General features: G+C 42.2%; 1 long non-coding RNA gene across 1 annotated transcript in view; it reads right to left on the bottom strand.

Moving 5' to 3' along the window:
- Positions 1-305: 305 nt before the first annotated feature.
- LOC122806626 overlaps positions 306-21,216 on the bottom strand; it is a 122,182-nt gene continuing 101,271 nt past the window's right edge. The window contains exon 3 of the long non-coding RNA XR_006365528.1: positions 306-442. This is a non-coding gene — a long non-coding RNA (uncharacterized LOC122806626). The remainder of the gene's footprint in view (positions 443-21,216) is intronic.

Here is a 21,216-nt window from a genome sequence, read left to right as displayed (position 1 = left end):
ATTATCAAAGCAGGTATAAACACTCTTAAATCACTAAGGAATACACTGATTGTTCAGCCACAATGTAAGATAATAAAACTATTTAATAATAAGGAAAATTATTAAAAATATAAAATAGTAATTTCAATAAACAAACAAAATTAAATCACCAGGAAAATGAAATTAATTCTGATGGATAGAAATCCACCATTTAGAAAAAAAACCTCTCACTAATCTAGTCATAATTTCTTATCTAACTGAAGAACACTGTCCCTGATCTAAACTATATATTACAATAGAGCAAAAGCAGGCTTACAGTTCTTGGTGAGTCCTTTGGGTATCCACTGCTCAGTACAACTGTGAACTAGGTTAACTGTCTCAACTGTTCCAGCTGTTATTTTCATATCATGTTTGAAAATCAACAGAGAGATGTTTATTAAGGTTCCTTCTTGTCCTTCAGTCTCTGAAAGTAAACAGAGCAAACATTTTGATGACATCATCTGTAGATCAGTTGACTCTGAGACAGTCTGCATTTAGAATCACCTGCACAAACATGCACAGTACGACATGTAACAGAACACTGCTCAACTTTTAAAACGATCCTGTACAAACAGAGTATCGATCAACATACAAGAACCCATCTACAATACCATAGCCAGCTATGCTGGCATATACCACACTCTGAAACCATGTACAAAATTTCAGCCAGACATGCCAGCGTAAATACCAGTGTCTAATTTCTTCACATTTCTCCTCCCCCCATGACTCAAGCAGGATTTTCAAGTGACCCTTGAAAAACGATGCTTGAGAAAAATGGGTCTGTCTGGGATTATATCAACCCAATCTTCTCCTGGACAATCTGTTGGCATTGGCATTATTAACTCCACTGTGGGTGTTGTATTGTCATATGTTATGCTTACAACCCTAGACTCCACCTCAGTAACTTGGCATTTTGCTTGTTGACTCTATTTAGCCAGGTTAAATGGTTATGATCTGTGAGTACAGTGAACTTTTTTCCATAAAGATAGGGCTGCAGCTTCTGCAATGCCCATACTATGGCTAGACACTCTTTCTCCACAGCTGCATAACATTCTTCCCTAGGTTGAAGTCTACAGCTAAAATATACCACTGGTTGCTCTTCTCCTAAGGAAAATTGGCCAAGTACAGCCCCGACTCCATAATTTGAAGCATGTTCTTGCACAATAATTTTTTTGCTATAATCTGGGCTGACTAATACAGGGGGTCCTCTCAAAATCTCTTAAATTTTTTGGAATTCCTGCTCACAACCTGTGGTCCACACTACCTTATCTGGTTTATTTTTCCTAGTTAGGTCAGTAAGGGGTGCAGCTATTGTACTATGATTGGGCAGAAATTTCTATTGTACCCCGCTGTCCCTAGAAATGCTCTCACTTGCTTTTTAGTAACAGGAACTGGCAATGCTTGGACAGCTTCCACTTTGACAGGTTCTGGTCTAATTTTAACACTTCCCCCTCTGTGTCCTAGGTAAGTGACCTCTGCCATACCCACCCGACACTTACTGTGTTTAACGGTTAGCCTTGCCCTTTTAAACTGATCTGCAAATGCCCATAGCATAGTCTTTAATGTAGAGTTTACCCTCTCAACAAGACCATTAGTCTGGGGATGATAGGGGGTGGTCTTTAAATGTTTTACCCCACAATGCTTCCATAGACAAGTCGGCAGGACTGACATGAAGTTGGCTCCACAGTCAGTCAATATCTCCCTCAGAAAACCTACCCTGCAGAATTTTTATATCAAAGCATTTATCACCTTTTCTGCCTCAATAGATCATAGAGCCACCACCTCAGGGTGTCTGGTAGCATAATCCACTACCACTAAAATATATTTCCTCCTGATAGAACTTGGAGTACTCAGGGGTCTCACAATATCTATGGCCACCCTCTGAAATGGCTCTTCATTAACAGGCAAAGGCATTAACAGAGCCTTCACTTTGTCCTCTGTCTTTTCAACTTTTTGGCACTGGTCCCAAGTCTTACAATATCCTACCACATCATTTGCAACCACAGGCAAATAAACATTCTGCATAATATGTGTCTTAGTATGTTTATATACCCATATGGCCTAAAAAAGGGATGTCACGTGCTATGGCTAAAAGTGGCAGATGGTAAGCTCTAGGCACTACCAACTGCTGTATTACCTCAACTTCTATCCCCGCTTCAGGATTACACTCTCTATACAACAAACCTTTGTTTCTGTATACAGTCTCCCCTCTTTCTTGAGCCTCAGGTGCCTCCTTAGCCACGTCCCTTTAGCTTTGTAATATAGGGTCTGTAAGTTAAGCCTGTCTTAACTCTAGCTTTGTGACCCACCCCAGCTCCCCTTCCAAAGGGAGCCTAGTAAATTCTGACAGCTGTGCCTCACTGACAATCTGGGTACTATCACTCACCTTTGTCCTTGTACTTACTATCTCCAAGGGAACATTAGTACTCACCAGTAGCTGTGGCTCACTTTTAGATTTACTGCTACAGGATAGCTCCTTCTATGAAACAGCCATCACACCAGTCCCAGCTTCAGGTATGAGATCTATCTGGGTCTCCCCAGGCTACCGGACCTACATACCTGTCTCCAAGCCTGACTGCATGATGTCACTGCATGCACACAAGGTACTGCAGCATCAAAGTCATTCCCTATCAGGACATCTGCAGGAATATTTTCAAACACACCTACCTACCTGCTTCCTTTTCCACCCTCCCAGTCAAGATAAAGCCCAGCCAAAGGTATCTGGAATAGGGTCCCGTCCAAAGCTCTGACTGGAGTGGACTGTCCAAGCAAGCACTACTTTTTTCTAACTATTGCTTGCCTCACAATGGTTAGATCAGTAGCTGTGCTGTCTTAGCAGTGACCCGTTTACCATCTATTATGATATGATATAAATGTTGGTGATAGTTTGACGCCCTTGTTGTTTCCAAACAACTTACCACTTGCAGTTTGTCATCCCCACTTGCTAGCTCCCTCACCTTCTGTTTCTCACCTTGCCTCAATGGACATTTAGCTACTATATGGCCTCTCTGGTTACATTTGAAACATCTAATCCCTAACTGTGTACTTGGACTAGTAGTTTTCCCTGTTACTAGTGTACTCTGTTGGAGTGGTTTAGACTGCCCCCCATGGTTTCCCTTATGTCCATGTGCAGCAATGGGTATCCCTTTCTTATGCATTAGTGTTCTGCTTGCTAAGTAGAGATCCCCTTTTCTCCCAACCTCCTCCACAGAGTTAGACTCTTGTTCTGCTAACTAGATTGTCATGCCATCAGGCAAAGTACTGAGGTCTTTTTCCCTCATCAAAAGGTCTGTAAGTCCCTCAAAAGGGATGACCTGACACCCACTCGCCTATCTGTGAAAGTAAGTACTTAAATCAGCAATATAATCACATACACTTTCATCGGCATTGCGTCTATATTCACAAAACTTTTTTTCTATAAGCTTCAGGTATCAGTTTAAAACAATCAAGAAGACAGTTTTTTACTTTATCATAATTCAAACAATCTACATCAGACAGTTTTGACATGGCCTGAACAGCTTTATCATGGAGTAAGGGAGTCAAGAGCCGAACCAAAAGCTCACGGTCAACATCACACTGTCTACTTACCCTCTGAAATATATGAATACAATATATGAATAAAACTATCAAATTCATCCCCATCCCTGTATTGAGGAAAAAGTTTACTGACCTTTACAGCTTTGGGGGTCCTATTATTCCCTTCACCATTACCTCCATGATCGTCTCGAAGGGTAAGAAGCTCCACTTCATGCCGGCGCTGTCTCTTGTTTTCCTGGGCTTCTAAATGCCTCACTTTCTTTGCTGATTTCAGTTCAAGTCATTGCATTCTTTCCTCAATCTCCAGTTCATATTGACACTGTTTCTCCTCAGCTTCCAATCGTTTGGCATCCAGTTCATATTTACACTGCTTCTCCCTTTCTTCAGTCACCAGTTCCAGTCTCCTTAACTCCAGATGAATTCTCAGGTCCGCTGAAGAAAATGTGGACTGTTCTGTCTCTGCAGGCTGCACATCCCCAATACCAAACTGGGTATACTCTGAATGGCTGGTCTGAACTGTGGCTGCAACTAAGACTGAAATCATTGCTTCCTTAGTCAGATTGGCATGCACCAGTCCTCTGGCTTCACACTCCTTGGCCAAATGATTATTTGAGAGCTTGCTATAGTCTTCTGCTGATACCTTTGCGTGCTGTCCCTGACAGAATAACTAAAAATAAATAAAACTGTGGTGGACTGAAATTCTGCATGTTTACCTTGTGGCTGTCAAGAGTGCACACCTTAATGAGAACTACCCACAAGGTACTGAAGTCCAATTAAAAATTCCACCACTGCCACCAATAATATGACACCCAGTTAATATCCCACTGAACTGTCACCAATAATGTGATGTCCAGCTAATATCCCACCAAACTGCCACCAATAATGTGACATCCTCTACTATTCTGGGTCAGTGACTAAGGAACTTCAATCCTCACTACTGATTCCAGTGTGAGACCATCACTTAAACAGGAATGATATTTCACAATTTCCCCTAAGAGCACAACAGGAACATGCTCTATAACCTTGGACTGGACTGTATACTTCTGTCTGCCCTTAATATAACTCTTTATTACACATTCAAGACAATGTCTCCCAGTTTAAGACCTCTGATACACTCACACTTAAATTGAATCTCACACATTCAAACACTTCTGGGAAAGTCCAACACAGATTTCCAGCTGTCTCCCTTCCTCTCAAATGATACGGTAATGCTGCCACCAATCAGAGCATCTACACGTACTTTCAAAAGGGTGCCCAATTACTAAAATTAGATATTAAAACTAATGGTAGCTTATGACCTAAAGCAGCCAGGCTTTCGGAGTGGCTCAGGAATTATCAAGCAGGTATAAGCACTCTCAAATCACTAAAGAATATATTGATTGTTCAGCTACAATGTAAGATAATAAAAATATTTAATAATGAGGAAAATGATTAAAAATGTAAAACAGCAATATCAATAAACAAACAGAATTCAATCACCAGGAAAATGAAATTAATTCTGAAGAATAGAAATCCAACATTTAGAAAAAAACTCTGATTAATCTAGCTGTACTTTCCTATCTATCAGAAGAATGCTATCCCTGATCTAAACTATACATTACAATAGAGCAAAGGGAGGCTTATAGGTCTTGGTGATTCCTTTCAGTATCCACTGCTTAGTACAATTGCGAACTCAACTGAACACAACTGAACAACTACTATAACTGACTTCAGCTGTCTTCAGAAGGCACTTTTATAAACTAGGTTAAATATTTCAACTGTTCCCATTCTACATTTCATCTCACTGTTTGAAAATCAACAGACAGCAGTTTATTAAAGTTCCTTCTTGTCTTTCAGCCTCTAAACGTAAACACAGAGCAACTGGAAACATTCCGATGACATCATCTGCAGATCAACTTACTCTGAGACAATCTGCACTTAAAATAACCTTCACAAACATGCACATTTAGACATGTAACAGAACACTGTTCAACTTTTAAAAAGATACTGTACAAAGGATCAATCAACATACAAGAACCCATCCACAATATCATAGCCAGTCATGCTGGCATATACCACACAGGCTACTCTGAAACCATGTACAAACCTTGAGCCAGACATGCCAGCACAGATAACAGTGTTTAATTTCTTTACACACACACACACACACACACACACACACACACACACACACACACACACATATATATATGTAAATGAGACAACCCATAAAGACTCAGAGCACAAGCAGAGCCCTATGGTAAGGTAGACTGCTGGTCAGTGTGCCAGATATTTAGAATAGTCTATGGGCAATACTGAGCCTTATAGTGAGAATAAGTGCTCAAATTCAAGTCGGTGTAAGATATGCAGTGAAAGGAAATGGTGCATTTTTGGGAATAACCTGAAGCATGTCTGAAACTTATGCTAATTTAAACTTAATTCATGAGGATGTATACTGAGGGAAGGAAGGAAGTATGTTGTGAAAGTAGTTTGCTTTGCACTGAAATGAAGGAAGGTTTGATTCTTTAAAGATTTCCTGAATTGAAAAGACCTCACTATAAGTCTGTCTTCCTGCTATGTACAATGTAGAAAATATATTGTGACAGAATATGATTGTAATTATTTATTATTTTTTTGTAAAGTTTAGTAAATCTGGAGGATGATTGAAGATGTCATTGTTTCTAAAGTTCAGAAAGTATGTGTAGGGGGCATGGCTAGGAAGCAGAAGAATTGACAGCATTTTTTCTTAGCTCTGCTATCCAAGGTCTATTTCTGACAGGAAATTTAAAAAAAGCAGTCTTTATAGACAATATATTTATTGAGTTACTTCTATTACTGCTTCTGTAAGTCTACAAGGGAGTATTTTATTTTTATTCGTTGTTTCTCCTGTCAAAACCCAAGCAGAAAGGGTGCTAATATAATGAGTTATTCAAAGAATACCACACAAGATCTGCTAATGAGAAAGGAACTACAATGCAGAACTTATCTTTAAAATTTGACAAAATGGGCAATAAATTAGACTCTTTAAAACAAAATCCACAAAGCAAATGGCGCATTTACAATCACTAATAATGCAGCAAACATCTCATATTGCTGATATGGAATAGACTTTAAATGACTTTGAAGGTAGACTTACAAAGCAAGAATTGCAGCTCGATTTTCTCACTAAACAAAATGCTTCTCTACTAAACAAAGTAGTCAACCTAGAAAATATGTCCAGAAAAAAATAATTTGCATATTTATGGTTTGCCAGAAAAGAGTTCATAGGTTCATAGGTTCATACTAGGCTATCTGCCCTGGGGCAATTATAAGCCTAGCCCGATTTTGTTTGGCTTATGCCACCCCTTGATTTGAGTATACTGTACCCTTTTTACGGTTTAGTTTACTGTGCCTCTGTCGAATAGTGACACGGAAGTAATCCCCGGAACAAACCTACGATCCCCCATCCACTCATCAAGATTCTTCTTGAAGAGATTCAATGAGGTCCTCTGCCTAACATGAATTGGAATTCTATTCCAGAGTGAAGGGAGCCTCTGGGTTATGAATCTGTCCCTCCAGCAAGTCCTATTTATTTCTGTGCTGAGGTTCAAGTCCCTCGAGCGTGTGGCTCTAAGGGATTTAGATTTACTGAGGTGGAGCATGTCCATTAATACTGGATTGTACATAGATCGCCTCGAAGTAGGCGGTATGCAACTGAGTAGAGCTGGAGTTTTTTTAACCGAGCAGCATATGGCATCTGTTTGAGTCCCTTGATCCTCTTGGTGAGGTACTTTTGGGGTCTTTCTAATTGCTGCAGGTGTCGGGTAAGGTACATCCCAAAAGGGGCATTGTGTTCTATGATGGGCCTGATGAGGGATGAATAAAGGGGCACGATTACCTCTCTTGATCTAGATGTGAATCCTTTCATGATGAGGTGGGCCATGTAAAAGGTCTTTCTAACCACTTTGGCAATGTGGTTGTCAAAGGAGAGATTGCTATCAGCTTGGGTCCCCAGATCCCTAATTACTTTCTCTGTACTTAATGGTTTACTGCCTATGTGGTAGTTTGTGGGCACATTGTTTTTGCCAAAGGGTATGGCTATACACTTTTTGGCATTTAGCTTTAAACCATGGCTCTGGCACCAGTTATCCATCTCTGTGAGACCTTTTTGAAGGATGTTTGTGTCAGCTGGAGAGTCGATTATGGCACCCAGTTTGCAGTCATCTGCGAACTTGGTGAGCCATAGTCCTCCCACGTTGGCCTGTACCTCGGAAAAGTATAAACCGAACAAGAGCGGTCCCAGGATAGAACCTTGTGGGACACCACTTGTGACTGGTTTCGAGTCTGACATGGCTCCAGCAACTCTCACTCTGTGGGTTCTGTCTTTGAGCCAGTTTGCAACCCATCTTGTGACATAGGGGGTTATATTTAAGCTGGATAGCTTATCTATGATGCCCGCATGGGGTATTGTATCAAATGCCTTTGCTAGGTCTAGATAGGCTGTGTGGACTATCTTCCCTTCATCTATGGCTTTGGTGACTGTTTCAAAGAAGTCAACCAGGTTCAAAAGGCAGGATCTGCCCTTGACGAAGCCGAACTGGGTAGGATCTAGTGTCTGTAGGTCCCTGATGTCTTTGTTTATGAGCTCCATGATGATCCTCTCCATAGCCTTGCAGACTAAGCTAGTCAGGCTTATGGGGTGATAGTTTCCAGGGTCCGTGGAGGCTCCACCTTTGTGGAGTGGGACCACTGTTGCTGTACGCCATTCTGTGGGCACATATCCTGTAGTGAGGCTGAGATTGTACAGCTGTTTTATTTGAGGGATTAGTTCTTCTTGGAGTTCATGTAGGACGCAACCCAGGATGCCATCTGGTCCCATGGAAGCAGTGTTTTTTGCTTTGGAGAGGGCAGCCTTCACCTGAGCATCAGAGATTTTGGGAGGCAGCCCCCTGCCGGGATAGACACTTGCTCTTTTGGGGGGGAGGGGGTGGAGAAGTTTGCACTGAACCTGTCTGCCAGGATATTGGTGATGTCTGTGGGTTCAGTGTATTTTTTGTCATTTAGAATCAACTCAGAACAAGTCCGGGAGTTGCATCCCAGGTTCCTAACATAACTGAAAAAAGCCTTATGATTGTCTTTAGTGTCCTGAGCAATTTTTCTCTCAAAGCTGGCCTTGGAGGATTTTATGAGGGATCGTAATTTTTTGCTAGTACTGATCAGAGATGCCTTCCCTATTAGGGATTTTGCTCTATCATGTAGTATCTTCCTCCTTCTGTTGTACAGTCTATTTATGGCTGGGGTCCTCCAAACTGGACACCTGCCTTTGGATGATTGGGTCTTGGTTTTGTTTGGGATAACTTGATCCATGCATTCCTGGAGATGTCCGTAGAATGCATTTATATAGGATTCTACAGTTTGGGCCATAGTTTCCACTGGCCCTGGGGCCTTGAAAGATTTCACTTCGGTTTTGAGAAGTGTGAAGTTCGCTTTTGAGAAGTTTTTCACTGTGGTTTTCTGGGCTGGGGGTGGGGTCGGGATGAGGATATCCAGTGAAATTAATTTATGGTCTGATCTTACCAATGAAGGATATACTTCTGGTATGGAGCATAGAGTCCCCATGTTGGTAATGATCAGGTCTAGTATGTTATCCCCTCTTGTGGGAGTGGTGACTAGTTGTTCCATAGCATTTGAGTTTATAATTTCCAGGAACCTTTGGGCTAAGGTGCTGGGGCTAGAGTAGTGCTCCTAGTCTATGTTTGGGTAGTTGACGTCACCCAATATAATGGTGTTCGGAGAGATCTTCATGTTCTCCAATGTTTTCAGGAAAGCCAAGTGGGATTCCTGACTTTGAGTGGGTGGTCTGTAGGATGCTATAAACTGAAAAGCAGTTTTGCCCACTGTTAGTTGCACATGGATGGTCTCCGATACTTCATGCGATGCCACTAACCTGGAGGTGTGGATATCCTTGATAAATATGGAAACTCCCCCTCCTTTTGTGGTTCGGTCTGGGTTTTGGGGCCAAAAAGCATGATATGAGGTATAACCTGGTAGTGCTGGGGTGCTCTCTGGAGCCTTAAACCAGGTTTCTGTCACTGAACAGATATCGATGTTCTCCATACTGAGGAGAGCTTCGAGTGCGTGCATCTTGAGGTTAAGACTTCTGGCGTTTAGCAGCATTACCCTTAGTTTCTTGTACCTTGTGCTGTCTATGGAGGTGGGTTTGACTTTTGAGCCTTGCCTAAAAAGGCACTATGGGGGTGGCCAGAGCCTTTGCCAGTATCCAAAAGCCCAGTGGTGACAGGTGCAAGCCGTCCCTAGCGAAGCAACATGGCTTGTTGAGCATGTCATCCCAGGCTGATAGACACTGGATCCCCTTTGAATGACACCAAAATTTTAGCCAATTGTTAAAATCGATCATTTTGTCTTTGTACTGTGGCATCATTCTAGGTGAGGGTAGGATGCTGCTCAAGGTCAGGGTCATACTGGCCTGGGCTACATGATCAGAGAGCTCCTCTATGTCTCTTTTCATGTAGTCCAGGGAGGTACATCTCAGGTCATTCACACCAGCACGTACAATGACTGAGTCATATTTGTATTTGCTTTGGAGTGACCTGAGTGCTTGTGTTATGTGGCGAATCCTAGCACCTGACAGGCAGCTCACTGTGACCTTCTCCTTGTTCAGCCTGGTGAGTGGGACGTCAGTGTGTCTGACAATAGAGTCACCTATTACAAGAGTATCGGGTGCGTTATTCAGCCTTAAGGGCTGTGGCTGCTTGGCACACTGATTTTGTGGGCTATGTGTTGTGCGTGTTTTGTTTTGGGGTGGCGTTTGCTTGGATGTCTGCTTTGGAGGTCTCTGTTGCTTAGGTAGATTTTTATTAAGAGCCTCTGAGTATGTTTTAGGGTATTTATGTGTTTGGTTCGCTGATGTGGTGGGACTATGTGATACTGGAATTGTGTTGTGTGAGGTTACCTTCTCCTCCTGATTGGTTATACCAGTTTTGAGATGAGAGAGCTCAGCCTCTAGTTTGGCTATATGGTTGCATCTCTCACATATACTTGAAACTGTTTGGAGGAGGAGAGGGTTGTCCGTGTACATGAGACAGTTGTAACACTGACTCAAAATTCCCAGATTCACCAGCTGGGCTGGAGAGGAAACCATTGACTGACCTTTGGACATGCTAGAGTAATATAGGGAACTGAATTAAGACAGTCCAATAGGGGACAAGGTAATCGTAGAGAGTATAAGAGTAAGTAGTGCTTATGGTTTAATAGTGCTAACTTGTAAGATTACTTATTTGGACCAGTGAAGGGCCTTAGGATGAGAATATGGTGTTTAATTTGAGAGATAGAGCAGTTCTAATGGAAAAAGTGAAGAGCAGACTTTGTGGAGCCAGGAATAGTTTAAACCCAATTAGGCGGCACTGCCCGTTATTGCGCTATGCACAAAAACGCGCAAAACCGCGCAAAAGAGGGTTTTAAGAGAGGAAGCTCAAAGAGTTTGGAATTGACCCAAAATGGCGAATAAAACTACAGTTTCAAGGCAGTAACCACTCCCACAGGGGCAGGCAGGCTGCTCAATGTTTTTCACTGCCACTGATGAACAGAGAGACTTCCCTTTAGCCCAAGCAAAAAATGGCCACCAAGAAACTTACAAACAGTTCAGAACAGCAAGCCTGTAACTGAACTTTTTTAAATCTCAGAAAAGTGGGAAAAAAGTAAGATTTTTTTGTTTTTTGTTTTTTTTTAAAGATAGCAGAGGTTCACAAGTATCAACAAGTTATAACAATGCAGTAAATGACCCCACATTTGAGTGCTAGGCCAGAGACAGATAAAATGCAAGTTTTAAGAAAAAAACGATTTTAAAAATAAGTGCAAACAGGAAATTCAGTAAACAGCTCTATGTTGTGTTCTAAATACAGTTACCAATGCAGAAATCAAGTTTAACAAGCCTGAAAATGCTCAAAGTAGGCGGCTATGCAGAAAAACTTAGCAAAATAATCTGAAGAAAATACTTAAAATCTCAAAAGTGGCTCCTTTCTTCTCAGCGTTTTCTCCTCTTGGTGGGTGAAGGAGACAATATTGTAACTTTTCTTACATCCTGGCTTCCAAGTGTTTTAAATTTGCTTTAGTGTCTTTCTTATGGAATAGAAAGAGCCCATAGATTGTTGAAAGTTCCTTCTTCATCATTTAATAAAATAAGGAAAAGTACAAGATCAATAACAATGAGCTTCTTTTCTTCTCAGGAAAAAGAGTTAGTCCTGAAAACTGCATGGTCAAACTCACCATTTAAGTTTAAACACAGTGTAATAAGGTTTGATAATGATTACTCAGCAGAAGTACTCTGTAAGAGAAAGGAGTGTTTGCCTTTTTAATAAAAGAACTGAAAAGAGACAGTATAAAGTACATCTACTGTTCCCTGCAAGACTGAAAATGTTCCTTTCTGAAGGTCCCAAAATCTTTGACACATTGGATGAAGCTGTGTATTTTTTGTAATCCAGCAAGGTTATGGATCAAACAGAGTAAATGGACTGGACTAGTTTTTGCTTTATGTGTCAAGGAGAGAAAAATGACTGGAATACAACAAAGAAGAAGAAGAAAAAAAAAACTAAAGGACAAATAAATGTCCCTATACTTCTGTTGTATAATCAAATCTTATTCAAATGGGATAACAGTTTACCCAAATATCTAATTCAAAAAATAATCTGGATACGTACAACAAAATATATACCTTTTAATCAAAATAATTAATTTCCATAGGACAAAAGGTAAAATATTTTATTCTTGTTCATATGAATACACTGTCAGTAACTCGACCGTCAGATAATGCATGATCTAGTAATATATTCTGAATATTCCCTTTATTCAAGAATATATAGTAATAGATTGTCTCGATACTGAAATTTCATTCTGTTTTATGAAAAGAAAACAGTGTCTAATAGGTGAATGAAATGTTCTCAATGCAGTACATAACTCTATATATTCTTTTACATAGTACTGTTATAGAAAAGTGCTAATATCTTCAGTAAGGAAAAAGTGATAATGAATTATCACTACTTCCTGATTTACTATCATACAGAATCATAAATTAAACCCTAACTAGTATAATGTTCTTTGTAAACAGTTAAAAGTTATGTGCTTATTTTCACATCTTTTCTATAAGATAGTGCCTGGGCTTAAAGAATATTGGTGTTGATTTGCTTTAGAAATTTAAAGAAAGATGTTTTTACTAACTACAAGGTTAATAAAATTTGGTATAACAGTTTAAAAATAATTTTAGAAATATGAAACCTTTATTCAAATGTAAAGAGTTTGTTTGGCTTTCTTACATAATCATACGGAGAAGGGGAAAACTGTTACACACTTCAAAAGCTTGTGCTATGCTTAAATCCGTTTCTAAAATCTTCACCTACTTGTTTCCTGGTTTTCTGCCAAGGTCATCAGCTGTAGCACTTATTTTTTTGCTATCTGGATGGAATTTTCCATTTATAATCCATTTAGAACCTTAAACTCCCTCTTTGAATCTGCTTACGACTCAAAATGAAACTAAATAGCCCAGACGTGATGTAAGCACTTGGGTCAAAGGTTAAAATGAGCTGTTTGAATTTTTAAACTTTTTAAAGAGATTTCCACTTTATTTAATCAAAAAAGGCATTGTTTTTGAATTAGATTTGCGAATAGTGAAAATTTTATTGAATTACTAAAAGAGACATAATATAAAAGACTTTACTTAAAACACCATAATATTTGACACAGAGACATAAAATGTGATAGGAAAATGATGTGAAGCAAGCATAGTGACTTCACAGTATAATACTGTCATTAAAGTTACACTGGTTACAAATGTAGGGTTAAAAAAAAAACTTTATATGAACGGTAAAATATTATATGCATATATTGTATAAATAAATCAGAAAAGAAAGTATAAGAGCATTTATATTACAATAAATTTCATTAATCAGTAACTTTAGAATAATATAGTCAACTATTAAGTCTCTGTATGAAATGTATTGCTTTTGATACCAAAGAATATAATATAATAATTATATGACTGTGTTTTAAAAGGTTATCTGGGATTTAAGCATATGCATATTTATGGAAAACATATTCCCCTGGATTTACAAAGCCCTGTAGAATGTGCAGAATTAGTCTAAGAGCTATTTTCGGCAATATGGCCGACATGCAATCCAGGAACGAGCTCCCGGGATGTGCACATGAGCTCTTAGACTAATCCTGCGTGGACTGAGCTCCTGTATGCAAATTGCCCTCATTTGCAGGTGAAAAGCAAGCAAATGAGGGTAATATGTGATCCAGGAAGCTGGCAGCTGTCCGTGCAGGACGAGTGCAGTGTGCAGAAATATACTCGGTTAGTAACCGAATACATTTCTGCAATCTACAAAATGGTGCTATGACAGCTCCAAATAAAGGCTGCATATCATTGAGGAAGCATGCCAATGGCCAAGTAAAAGTACAGTGGCTTTGCAAACTGTTTAAAAAATAAAATAAACAACTTTTATTTATTTTTTTTTGCCGATCTCGCCTGTTTATGTATAGGGCAGCAGCGCGAACACAGGATTGGGGGGAAATAATAAAATTAACCTAAAATAAGCATTCTAACTAAAATCAGTATTCTGCCATGCAAATCAATAGCAGGCAGAAGACAACCTAGCCAGTGAGTAATGGTTGCTAAGGGGGGAGGCTCAGTGTGGGACACGTAAATATGCATTAGCAGGCAATCCTATGCAAATGAGGGAAAGGTTCATGAATCCCAGATTTTCCCAGGGTATGAGGCAGGTCCCAAGAGTGTAAGGGTATAAATAGCTGGGTGCAAGACTAGGATATGTGACATCATGGGGGGTGTGTCAGGCATACTATAAGTGGATTGGAGACCTGTGGCTTGGGATTGCTCCTAGCTTAGCAAAGCTAAGCTAGGTGTGTGTCTAAACCTGCCTAGCACTCTTTACAAAGTGTAAGCAGGTGTGCGCACCGTGCACTGGGTTTTACAGAAAGAAATAGAAAGTTAAACCAGGAAAAAGCAGCTCTGTGCACATTTGAGCACTCCGTTTGCATGGCGCGCAAACGGGCTTAAACAGGCAGGCAATGGGAATGGAAACCAGCAGCTTAGCTGACAGGTGAAATGTATCAGAATCAGCCAATTACACAGGCAGCAGACCAGACCAGCCCAGCACACCACTATAAACTATGCAAACACCTTTTCCCCTTGCTTTTCCCAAAAACTCTGCACCACCGGTGTATACAGACGGGGAAATTTTACAAAACGAAAGCAAGAGAAAAAATGTTAGGGGCTGCTTTTGTTATCATAAACCAGCATGTGCAAGAGGCTGAGGGTGGTGAGGATGTGAATGCTGATGACCAACCCACAGTGAGGAGACGGAGAAGAGTGTACAGACCCAGGGTAACCTACCAAGGGCTACATGAGCTGGAGATAGTGGAGTGCTATAGGATGGACAGGGACCTCCTACAGCAAATTGTTGAGCTGTGCCAGCCACGCATGACACACAGAACTAACAGAGGGGAACCCATCCCAGTGGATACCAAGGTATGTGTAGGCCTAAGAATACTAGCTACAGGTACCTTCCAAAGGCCAACTGGGGATATGATGGGGATTTCACAGGCATCAGCATCCAGGGTACTCCACCAGTTCCTGGATGCCATGTCAGCACATGTCGGTGAACACGTATATTTCCCAATCACCCATGAGGCATTGGCCAGCAATATGCATCTCTTCCACCAAATAGCAGAATACCCTGAGGTAGTGGGTGCAATAGACTGCACACACATATGCGTGAAAGCACCACCAGGTGAGCGGGGTAGGGTCTACATCAACCACAACAGCTTCCCCTCCATCAACTGCCAGGTCGTGTGTGATGCCCAGGGCATAATAATGAATGTGTGTACTGGATGCTCTGGAAGCTACCAAGATTCCCACATCTGGTATGCCCAGTATGCCCTGGCCTTGGAAAGAGGCAATGCATAGCGCATGCACTGACACAGTAAGGACCCAGGAAATGACACCTCTCTATGACTTGCACATACTGTAAAAGGGATGCCAAACATGACACTACCTGTGCTCAGCCATGTATAGGGAGTGTACTATGTGCATCCGACATAGGCAGCCCTGCAGCACCACCCTCAATACTGGGACACCCACAAGGTAAGTGACTCACACATGCCAGTTGGGGGGGCACATACTCAACAACAGTCACAGTCAGCAGGATAGGTGTACACAAACACAAACAAATGCTGTACTATGGCCTCTGAATGAGCCCTATAGGTAATCCCTCCCCCAGGCCTACACAGACAGACTACAGCAGGCCAGCCAGTTGGATGTAAGTTGTGAAGGATAGGAAGTCAGAAACTAATATGTAGGTAGTTAAAGCTAAGATCTGTAGTACACTGGTATGCCTCTAGCCAGCACGATAGGTAAGACTACAGAGTGAAATGGTGTACTCGAGATACTAGTACAGTCCTAGCAAATGTGTAAAAGTGTAAGGTGTGCCCCACCATCCTACGTACATTTATAGTAACAGTCAGGTATACACCCCCACCCCTATGTAGAAATGTAGAAACAGTCAGGTGCCCCCCCCCCCCCCGCTATGTAGAAATGTAGCAACAGTCAATGCCAAATGACCAATGTATACCCTGCAGACACAGCATGCTACCTGTCAGTGTACAACACAAAGGTCAGCACCGCAGTACAAACTACCTTGACTTGATCCACACATGCAATATAGATGGACATACTGGGCATGCTCACACACTTAAACACATGAAGGCCATGTCAGCAAACACCAGTGGACCAGACATATCTAGCAGTTACAGTTCTTAGTGCAGACACATATCAGTATGCACCACTCCTGCCTTGCACACACACTGTATAGGAATACAGACATATATGTAAGGACAACACACTATAATAAGCCAAAGGTAGACGGACATAGATGTGTGGAAGAGGGTGACTGTGACAAGGAGCCATCTGGGCCTGTCCCACCCAGCACACAGCCAAAGGGCTCCAAACATACGAGGTGCAGGTGTCACTCACTGCAGATACTAGCTACTAGTATCTGTCAGCATGACGGCGTGTTGCACGTGCCAGCTGTGCAACATGACTGTACAAGGAAGTAGTCACCTAGTAGCTGTATACATGCACCTGTGGCATATGACCTCTTGTGTGCCCATATGCGGCATGTCAACCTCTACATGAATGGGTTACAGCCCATGCACATACCGCCCTCCCCATAGCAGCATCATGACAAGCCTGATGAGGTCATCCAATGTGAAATACACCTTTGGAAGAGCTGTAGCTCAGTAATCTCCATGGCGTGTCCCATAACTGCGTACTGCTGTAGTGATAAACTAGTTAGGTAGTAGTCCTAACCCCAAACATGGCAACTGTGTGAGTGTGTGTTTGTGTGCGTCTCTCTCTATCTCTGACTGTGTAGAGAGAAATGCTTTTTATGCTACACACACTCCATACAGTTCATATACACAACTTTGGCAAGGCTGCTGATGTCACTCACCTAGAAATACACCTCTGTGGAAATCATAGCCCAGTAATCTCCATAGTGCATCCTGTAACTGTGTACTGCTGTAGTGTGATAAAGTAGTTAGGTAGGTGTTCTAACCCCAGACCTAGTAACTGTGTGAATCTGTGTGTGTGTGTCTGACTGAGTTGAAAGCAATGCTTTTTAGGCCACTCACACCCTGTACAATACATATACTCAACCTTGGCAAGGCTGCTGATGTTGCTCACCTAGAAATACACCTCTGGGGAATTCATAGCCCAGTAATCTCCATAGTGCGTCTTGTAACTGCATACTGCTGTAGTGTGATAAAGTAGTTAGTCAGGTGTTCTAACCCTAGACCTGGCAACTGTGTGTGTGTGTGTGTGTGTGTGTGTGTGTGTGTGTGTGTGTGTGTGTGTGTGTGTGTGTGTGTGTGTGTGTGTGTGTGTGTGTGTGTCTGACTGAGTAGAGAGCAATGCTTTTTAGGCCACTCACACCCCATACAATACATATACTCAACTTTCGCAAGGCTGCTGATGTCACTCACCTAGAAATACACCTCTGGGGAAATCATAGCCCAGTAATATCCATAGCATGTCCTATTACTGCGTATTGCTGTAGTGTGATAAAGTAGATAGGCAGGTGTTTTAACCCCAGACTTGGTGACTTTGTGTCTCTGTCTGTCTCTGACTGAGTGACGAACAATGCTTTTTAGGTCACACACACTCCTTAGAATTCATATACCCAACATTGGCAAGGCTGCTGATGTCACTCCCCTACAAATACACCTCTGGGAAAGTAATAGCCCAGTAATGTCTGTAGCGCGGCCTATAATTGTGTACTGCTGTAGTGTGATTTAGAACTATGGTAGGGTTCCATCACCACTCATGGCAGTTCTGGATGTTTTGCGTGTGTTTCAATGTCTGCGTATGGAGCAATGCATCATTGGCTACTTACTCGCAATACATTTCAAATGCCCTACTTTGCCAATCCTGCTGACGTCATTCATTGTGAAATACAACTTTGGGGAGACTGTTCCCTGTAATCCTTGTGGTGTGACCTATAACTGCTCCATGCTGTAGTGTGATATAGGCCTTGGTCAGAGTTTCTATACCCACACATGACAGTTGTGGATGTTTTGTGTGTGTCTCACTGTCTGTGTAGGGAGCAATGCATTTTAGGCTAGTCACTCACAGTACAGGTGAAATGCCCTACTTTGGTAAACCTGCTGATGTCATTGAGTGTGAAATACACCTTTGGGGAAGGATGTCTCTAGTAATCCCTGTGGTGTGTCCTATAACAGCTCCATGCTGTAGAGTGATATAGGCCTTGGTCAGGGGTTCTATACTCACACATGACAGTTGGGGATGTTTTGTGCGTGTCTCACTGGCTGTGTAGGGAGCAATGCATTTTAGGTTAGTCACTCGCAGTACAGGTGAAATGCCCTACTCTGGTAATCCTACTGATGCCAGTCACTGTGAAATACACCTTTGGGGAAAAAGTACTCCAGTAATATCCGTGGTGTGTACTATAACTGCATAGTACTGTAGTGTAATAAACTAGTTAGGTAGGGGTTCAACTCCCAGACATGACAGGTGTGTGTGTGTAACTTATATCCTGTGTAGAGTTGAGTGTGTGGCCAATGTGGAGGGGGTTTTGCTTATTACTTTTATGGTGGCCCTACTATATATCACAATGTCAACCATACAGGGATAACAGATGTAAATGAGTTGGGAGGCTGGGGTGAAAAGCCATACCCATACATGTGACATCAAGGCCAGCCAATCCACAATAGCAACCCCACTATTAGCCAGAGCACACACTCAACCCATGTGTCATATGCACACACATGCCTAGGCAAAAGCCAATATGTGGGTAGTACACTGCATATTGGCCACTGATAGTAACTATGCAGTGATAGCACTGGGCTACAGAGGGCATGTCACCCTGCCCATCTGTCCAATATGCATGTATATGCAGACAGTGCACATCCACCATGTTCCCCATGGATACCTGCACCACCTGTGGTGCCTTCACATGTGACTCATAATGAACATACCATGTCTGACAACATGCCCTGTATGGACAGATGACACTGACATCAGGGAATGCTGCTGGCATGCTATCAATATAAGTGAAGGGTAAACCTGCTGCCCATTACCAGTTCCTGCCACAGGTGGGCAAGACTGGTACATCTGATGCTAATCTGTGTTCAGAACATGGGCCAAACACCCCAGGTACAGTTCCACATGTCACTGTACATGCATGTTGGAGGTGTGCATATCCCAGAACCATCCATGTCATGGACTAAGGAACACATACATGGCATGTGGTGTACAGCATTGGCCACACACAATAGTAACCCAGCTGACTGGATGGGGGATGCAATACCCACCTGTGTAGGCAAATGCAGTAACTACAGGCCTGAGCCACAATGCAGACCATTGTCATGTGGCCTGATGCCAAGGTATACCCATTGCCTACCCCTGTACAGCCTGTTGGCACAGTTGACCACCACGCACCCGTGTAGACATGCACCCATGCATGTCAGAACTGGCACCCTGTGTGTTTATGTGTGTGCGTTGTATGGTGCGTATGTCCACATCCACACTCACTACAACCCCTCAGGGCATACTGAAGCATTCTGTCTGATGTCTGACATCTCCTCATACTCCTTGCCCATACGGCCTCTGTATGACCCATGTGGTGCATGTGATACCTGCACATTGATGTGTTGTGGCAATCCCACTAGTGATGAGTTGCACTCCTGGCCCTGCCAACTGTGTCAATGTGTGTGCATCCCTGTGTGAGTGTGCCTGTGTTGACACTGGCACCTGTTCATGCAGACAGGCACGTGTACGACACCTACCTTATATCTACCGTATCCCTGTTGCAGATGTCATTCACCCTCACATATATGTTCTGAGTGCTCCACATCAGGTAACTCATGTGGTGCATCCAATAACTGCATCGAACTGTGATAGCACTACATAGTTGTCGGGGTCTTATACCCTGTGCTGGTAGGTGTGTGACACAAACATGCTTCAGTTTTACTCTCCCAACCCTCCCTGACATGTATCTGCTTCTGTCTGCCTCCCGCACTCTCTCTCTCTGGTGAATGTGGAGACCCACACCTGCCTTGCTTAGGCAGCATGTGTATTTTACGTGATGCTCATGATCAGCTGATGGCCTCTACATGAATTGCAGCCCTCCTCTAGCTGACTGCATGTGGAACAGCTGTGGTAACAATCCCATAGACAATTGCATGGAAACACACTTCAATACCTAGGAACATCATGGTGGTGTTGGGCCTTTGCAATCACTGTGAGCAGGAACTAGATCTGATGTTTGGCAAACAGCATCCCAGATGGATTGGGAATTTACTTCTAACAACATACACTGTGGAAAGAGGGTAACAAACAGGAGGAGGATGTGTCTGACCTGACTACAGACTGTAAGCGCTGCTATACTGCATTTGGAGTAATGTTGATTTAACAGTGTTTGTCTGGTTATGCCTGTCATACATCTCACAATACCTCCAATGTCAGTTCCATGTATATGAGGAATCCCCATCTGCAGGGTCATCTGAAGACTGGGCAGTGTTGTGTCTATGGTTTCATGTATTAGCCACAGTGCATCAATCTGTGGAATGCAGAAGGTAGTGTGAGGATTGCAGTCTATAGATGGTGAAGGCCATGACAGTTACTGACTTCATATCCCTCATTGGATATATGTTGCAACAAACCCCATTACAATGGAAAATATATGAGGTTATCACAGCAACATGTCTATACTGGCCCTGTGTATGTGCTGTCAGCCACACCTCTGTCAACCTTTGTGCATATCGAGTGCATGAAGTGGTGCATATGTGCTGTACACCATAAATACTGTCATCATATCTGATAACAAGCCAGTGATATATCAGATTGCTACACATGTCATGTACAGTAGTGGTTTTATTTCATGACATAAGATGGACATTCTGTGGATGTTTGTACAGTACTGAGGTCTGTGTAGTGATGGTGAATGTTGGCAGTGTGTGCATTGTTAATATGTACTTCAGCTTGTGTACAGACTGTGGTAGATGTCATTGTTCTAGCTCCCCTTCTATCAGATGTTACATGCTGTCCCACTGTATGGTACCATTTTGCCATACATGTCTGTAGGGCCATACACA

Source organism: Protopterus annectens, chromosome 7.part0, assembly GCF_019279795.1.
Source record: "Protopterus annectens isolate FY-2018-M chromosome 7.part0, PAN1.0, whole genome shotgun sequence".
NCBI classification, from domain to species: Eukaryota; Metazoa; Chordata; order Ceratodontiformes; family Protopteridae; genus Protopterus; species Protopterus annectens.
Note: the sequence above shows the minus strand (reverse complement) of the source record. Positions and strands in the feature narration are given on the sequence as shown.